The sequence below is a fragment of the Triticum dicoccoides genome, chromosome 2B (genome assembly GCF_002162155.2).
Source record: "Triticum dicoccoides isolate Atlit2015 ecotype Zavitan chromosome 2B, WEW_v2.0, whole genome shotgun sequence".
NCBI classification, from domain to species: Eukaryota; Viridiplantae; Streptophyta; class Magnoliopsida; order Poales; family Poaceae; genus Triticum; species Triticum dicoccoides.
In genome coordinates this window covers 106956548-106963882 of record NC_041383.1, presented here as the reverse complement: position 1 = coordinate 106963882, position 7335 = coordinate 106956548, and positions in this window count along the sequence as shown.

Sequence of the window (7335 nt, the reverse complement as noted above, 5' to 3'; positions counted from 1 at the left end):
TCATTAATTACCAAAACCACAAATGGGGACTACATGTACTTTCGATCTCCCCCATTTTGGTAATTGATGACAATCTCAACAAGAGGGTTTATATAATGAATTTTTACACAAGCACACACTTTTTCTAGAATAAATTGTATACTTGCGGTGACTTTGATAGCATTAATTATCACAAACAAACTTGATGTTTATCAAAACCAGTTGTACTAACATCAAAACACTGCACAAGCATTTGATGTTTGTAAGACCTCAATATATAGAGCAAGCTCCCCCACAATATATGCATGTGTCAATGAACTTTGAATTTCATTGCATATATTGGTTGATATAAACTAGTTGGAGTTTTTTTCTTCTATATATTCATTCATGCAACAAGCATATATAACTAGGGTGGATATGCATGAATGACAGCAAGAACTTCAAAATATATTTATCTTAAACCCTCTAAACTTCTCCCCCATTGGCAACAAATGCCAAAATGGAAGACAAAACATCTAGAAGACCAATATAGTATGAGTTCCTCCTTGATGTGTGCATATCACAAAATGTGAGTGAACGCAAATGCACATATACAATAATTAAAAATTTGAGGAGCTCAGAATCTATAGAATGCAACCAGATATGAAGATATGAAAACAAGCATTAGACATGAGAGGGAAACAATCAAAACACATGAGTGCGCAAGATTATATGTCCAACATACAAGCACTCACAACACAACCTCTTACCGAAGCTACCATAAGAATAAGAGGAAACAAACAAAGTGGCCGGCAAGGAATAAATGATATCAAGGAAAGATATGAACTTTCTCATGTATAAAAATGTCTGAGTGTCCAATCATAATCATGATATGTATCCACAAAGAAACTTTGCATACACAAAATAGACGCAATTGATAAGAACATGGTATACACAAGTGAATCCATTATTATACAACTGAAACCTAGTCATAATAGCAAGGCACATGGCACAAAGCACATGGAACAAATTGATCTCATTTGCATAACACAAAGTGAAGCAAGCAATCAAAAGATCCGATAAGCCAATAGAATAAAAGAATATTATGATTTGGGCAAAGGAGTGTTCTAAGGAAAATAGAGAAGCTCACCATGATTTGTGCACTATTTAGAATTTTTGTATTTGGATGCAAGTGCACAAAATAGGATCATCACTCCCCCAAAATCAATAGAAACACAAAACAATTTCAAGCAGTCATAGATAAGAAAAGAAGCCTACCATTTGCAACAAACATATGGTTGAGCAAAATGTAAATGAGGCAACCTAAGAATAGGCACAACCAAAATGATGTGTGTGAGTCACGTCAAAGCACTTGAGAAGACTAGTATAAGGATGAGAATTAAGCATCAACATAGCCTTGAGTAAATGAGATAAAAGGTGCAAGACATGTCCTTCCCACACAAGCGAAGTTAAGAAGGTCACACACACATCAAGAAAATGGGTTCACAAGCTCACTAATAGCAAACTAAAAATCAAAGCTTGTGACAACCCATGATGAAGATAGGAAATAATAGGCTTGTAAAGACAAGCATGAGGACAACAATCTTCACCAAACATGAGTGCACTAAGATGCAAAGAGGTAAGGCATGCACTCATACAACAAATTCTTCCATGGAGCCACCAAAAAGATATAAAAAGTGAATTAAATGGTGGACATGAAAGAATAGGGATATCAACTAGAGATGTAACTTCTCTCACATGTATAAGATTCTAGGTAGATGATATCCACAAAGAAGGATGTACACATAAAATAGTTACAAAAGGAAATAATAAGGTATCCAAACGAGAGTCATAAAATATACCAATGAGATCTTTGCTTGAAAGCATAGCACATGGCTTAATATAATCTTATTGTATATTAATGAACTCCAAACACACAACCATCAAAGACATCATAACTAGCAACAAGAGATCATGTTGGGATGCTTTGAGAAAGGAAACAAGTATCACAGGAACGAGTCAAGAAATTCATGCCATGATGCAACCTACACAAGGTTGACCCCATTTCTATATATATGCATGAAGTAAATACTTGTTACCGAGATAGCATCGGTATGAAGTCGTAGATCAATAAAATGTCCAAGCTTGGCTCTAATTTCCTCATAGTGCCACCACCTTCATGAATAAGCCAAGCACCCAATGCTTCTCAAATGTACCTAACACATTTTAAGTACAATATGGTCCCCAAACTTATTGGGTCCGAAGTAGTTAGCATAACTACAACACATAGGGTAAAACCACTTAAATATGTGCATATTGATATGAATTTGAATTTCATGCACATCTTAGCTATTAAGAATTTGATGGATTTACCATATATATATTGGATCAAATAAGGCAAACAAGGCATGTGAATTTACACATAGTAAATATGCATGTACAAGCCTACCAAAATCCAGGGAGATACAAATTGGGCAAATGACCACATAACCGTTAATACTTCCAATAACATTACTAGTCATTTATGTTGTCCAAAATGAATCAAAGTGACAAATCAACATATGATAGCACACAAAGTTCAACATATGAACCAAGGAAAAAAAATGAGCATATAAGATATGCATTGCACACATACTCATAGGAATATCTCACTCAAGTAGATATAGGACACTATAAACAATGAGATAACAAACTCTCACATAGAGCAATAAGATGAATTCGAACAAAATGGTATTTCGGGTTATCATCCGGTGTAGAAACCAAATAAGTACAGGATCATCTATACTAACACAAGCATAACATGAGAGTTTAGAAATAAACATAATGCTTGGATAGCATAATATTAACATTCCAACTAGATAGATCATTATACAAAGCAATAATTGGAATAGCTTTAATCAAATGATTTTCCAAATATGATTTTAAAGATAACCATGGGCAAAACCGCACAAGAATGCCATACGTAAACAAGACATTGCGTGCCACGGAGATATAAGATAATCTCAAATATAAATTCTAAGTGGCATCCCTCAATTGTTCATATTAACAAGGATTGTGATATGCACAAAGCATATCACTCCCCCATAATATGATGATCCATGTATTATCCACAAGAAGCAAATAAAACCCAACTAAGGATAATTAATGGAGAGAATTTGAGTTTCAAATGAGCTTTACATACCACATAGTAACTAGATAATATTGCACTAACAATACTAGGTGGTATCCCACATACATACACATTTAAGGTTTGTGATATCCGTAAATATCTCAAAAGAGCCAAGGAAGATTCAACTAATGAAGCAATAAAGGCTTGAAACCACACACACAAATATATGAAGTGCATTACAACCTACAAATGCTAGATAACACAAATCAAGCATACTAGGAAGCACAACTATACAAGCACATGCTAGGTACAAAACCTAAACATGCAAGGTACATAGTGACTTTCAATGTAAACAATGCAAGTACAAGTTACCGCAAAGAGGAGTATTGGATTGATAGATATGATGATAATCCACTTGACTTGGCATTAACCATAACATATGGTGAAAATAGTTTTTCTTCATGAAGTAGCCAAGTCTCCAATGCCCTCCACACACCTATTGATCAAGTTTGAGTTTGATGGTCCCCAACCAAGTTGGGTCCTAAGAAGTTAGTAACAATAGGCTTGGCAACCCAAATGGTCTTGTCCACTTTCAAACTTCTTTGGGAACCCACAAACTTGGAAAACACATTGCCAACAATATCCTTCCTTAGAGAATAATGATTATTGACTATAGGAGGCTTAGATATGTTACCGTTGGGACAAGATGAAGCTATGTGTCCCTTCTTACGGCAAATATAGCAACATGTGCTCCCCTTTCTCTTCTTCTTTACCTTTTCAACTTGGATAGAATTATCTTGGTTAGGCATGGGAAGAGGCCTTTCATTATCTTGATATTGAACTTGAGGCCACTTCCCTTGATGCTTCACATTTGAAGCCTTCTTCTTCAATGGACAAGATCTCACATGGTGTCCAACATTCTTGCACTTGAAGCAAGTAATGTTGGCCGAATTCTTGACTTGATCTTGTCCCTTCTTCTTGTTCTTGGACTTCTTCTTCTTGGAGATGAAATGAAATCCTATTTTGTCTTGAGGGTCCTTTTGCACACTCAATATATTATCACAACATTTTTCCAAGTCTTTCTTCAAACTAGTGACTTGGGCCTTGAGCTCTTTATTTTCCTTTACAAGGTTAGTATTAACAAAAGAACTAGACGAAGTAGAAGCTTTATTGTTAGAGCAACAAGGCATGGTGAGCAATTCATTACAAGATGTACCAATATCATGTAGAGAGGAATTGCAAGGACTAGCACATGACAATAAGGCATTTCGAGTAGAAGATGTGCTAATATCCACATGAGACTCGCATGATTTTACCTTGGTGACCATAGCCTCATGAGCTAACTTTAACTCATCATGAGAGATTAGAAGATCCTCATGAGTGTTTGAGAGCTTTTTATGACTTTCTCCCAATTTCCCATAATTGCTAGTTTGCAAATCAAGTTGAGTCCTTAGCTCAACATTTTCTTTTAATATCAATGCTTCACACAAGATAGAGTTAGTAGCACAAGCATCATTATTAATATGAGAGGAGCATGTAGAGGCTAGAGACTCCGCATGAGTAGCTTGAAGTTCCTCATGAGACTTAGAGAGTTTGGTGAGCTCTCCTTTGACCTTCTTGTAGTCAAGGTCAAGGTGCTCAAAATCCTCTTTAAGTTTACAATGAGTAACTTCAATCTCTTCTTTTAAAGACCTCAAGTCACTAAGACATTGATGAGCCATAGCAAGTTCATGTTCAAGTTGTTCACTTTTTGCTTGCTCGTAAAGGAATAAGTCGTTACGTTTTTGAAAGCAAGCAAGAACATCTTGGAGCCTTTTATAAGTGTTATTTTTAGCTCTACGAAGAGTTTTCCCAATCTCATAGAGATTTTGAGTCAAGACTTCATCATCTTCCTCATTACAACTATCATCATCATCACTAAGAGAAGATGATACCTCGTCATTACCTCTTGCCATGAGGCACATGTGAACACAAGGGGTTGATGATCAGTGACGGAGCCAGGATTGGAGCAAGCCCCGGGCCAATACAAAAATTACCACGAGGGAAAAAAACTTAACCTCCATAAGGCTTGTAGCTACCACAAAAGATACCCCATAAAAATATGGTTTAATTGCACGAAAAGTTTAGAATTAAACTCAATGCTTAACGATACAACAAAATATACAAAAACATGACAAAAACTACAAAGAACAGCACATGATAAAAAAGAATACCAAATCAATGGTTTGCTTCATCAGTGCCTCGCATAACCTCGTCAACGGTAGAAGAAGAGCCAACACTTTCAAGACAACAAAAGCAAAATCATAAGATATGGCATAAACATCAAGTGAAACAATTATCATCGATAAAAATCTAAAAACTTAACAGTTCGACGAGGTAAAAGCCCTTTGCGGGACCTATATGATTGAAAGCGATATACAATATCATCATCATCAATACTTGCAAATACATATTACTCCCTCCATTCCAAAATATAGTGCGTCTTTGGTTTCCGTGCTTCAACTTTGATCATAAATTTAACCAACGAGACCAACTGTGCTGGGAGCAAAAAATACATATTTGAAAACTTTTTTTGAATACGAATTCGCTGATATAATTTTTGCTCCCGCCGCAGTCGCTCTCGTTGGTTAAATTTATGAGCAAAGTTGAACCTCAAAAAGCATGGGCGCGCTGTATTTTGGAACGGGCGGAGTAACATATATGACCGTATGTCTGTATTACTGTATATTTATATTGATACACGCACACATACATTATGTCAATTAAATTTCAGTTCATATTAACATTGCAGAACGGGCGACAGAAGTAACTACATGTGGAAAGCATCAGGGGAAACCAGAATATCATCACACAAACAATACCAAGATGCGGCAATCAAGCAGCCAGCAAACTAGCAGATGGCGCTCGACGCCGGCGAACGACGCACAGGAGGACGGTGGCCGCGAGCCCGGGAGCAGGGAGGAAAGTGGGAGTGGCGGAGGTGGCCGGTGGACGACGACGCGGCGGCGGACGGCGGTGCGAGCGCTGGAGTCGCGGCCTGATGCGATCGTGCTGGTGCGTGATGCGAGTTAGGTCGCGGCGGCCACGAGCGCTAAACGTTTCCTTTTTTTCGATGAGATGTACGCTACGTCCGAGTTATTAGATCGTGGCCTCGTTTTTTTTTGAGAAATCAGATCGTGGCCTCGTGGAGTGGATGGGTTCTCTCGTGCGTCCGTTTCAGCCTTCCAGACGAGAGAGCCCATCAGTCTTTGGGCTTTCTTCTTTTCCACGCCCTGGGCCTGCAGAAAAACATACATATATATAGCCTATTCGAATTTCCACGCCCCGGGCCTGGGCCCTGGGTGCCTGGGGCCTAGCTCCGCCCCTGTTGATGATGATTCTTTTGAAGAGGAGGGTTCTTCATCAACCAAGCGTGCCTCATTTTTCTTGATTTTCTCTACATGGTTAGTTTCACAAAGAGAACTAGAGGGAATCACGACATTTTGATTATGGCAACACAAACGACCAAGCATATCATCACACGAATTTATGAGTGCATCATTAGATGATATGCAAGGACTCTCTACACAAGAATGTATGATGTTTTCGGTGTTAGATATGCTCGTGTCCATAGAAGATACATCACTTGTATCAACATAAGAAAGATCATCAATGAAGATCTTAATACCATCATCACGAGATATTTCTTCACTTACCATGTCATTACCTTGTGGTAAGCCACATGTTGGTGAAGTGAAAGATGTTGAGGTATGCAAGTAATCAGAGGTGGAAGCAATAGAGAGCTCTTCATGATTTAGAAATGTGGAGAACTCCTCCATTAACTCCCCAAAAATAATATTGTCTTCATCAAGAGTGGACCCACCATATATATCTTCAATTTTGGTCCAAGCCTCATGAGCCAACGAACAAGACGAGATTGACTTGAACACCTCGAAGGTTATAGCTTGGTGAATGACACTTAAAGCTTCACAATCAAGATGCATATCATCAAGTGATGGAGATTGTCCATCCTTTAGATTTGAGTTCCCTACAACCACAATCCGCAAAGCATTTGGACCCATGGCCCGAAAATGACAAAGCATGCGTAATCTCCATATACTGTAATTTGTGCCATTAAAACAAAATGTGTCATCGTGCACTAGTTCACTAGTCGACATTGTTACTCTCTAGGCGGTTAAGCCTAATAAGGAGAGACCTAGCTCTGATACCAATTGAAAGGACCACGATGTCGCCTAGAGGGGGGGTGAATAGGCGTTTTAAAATCTTTT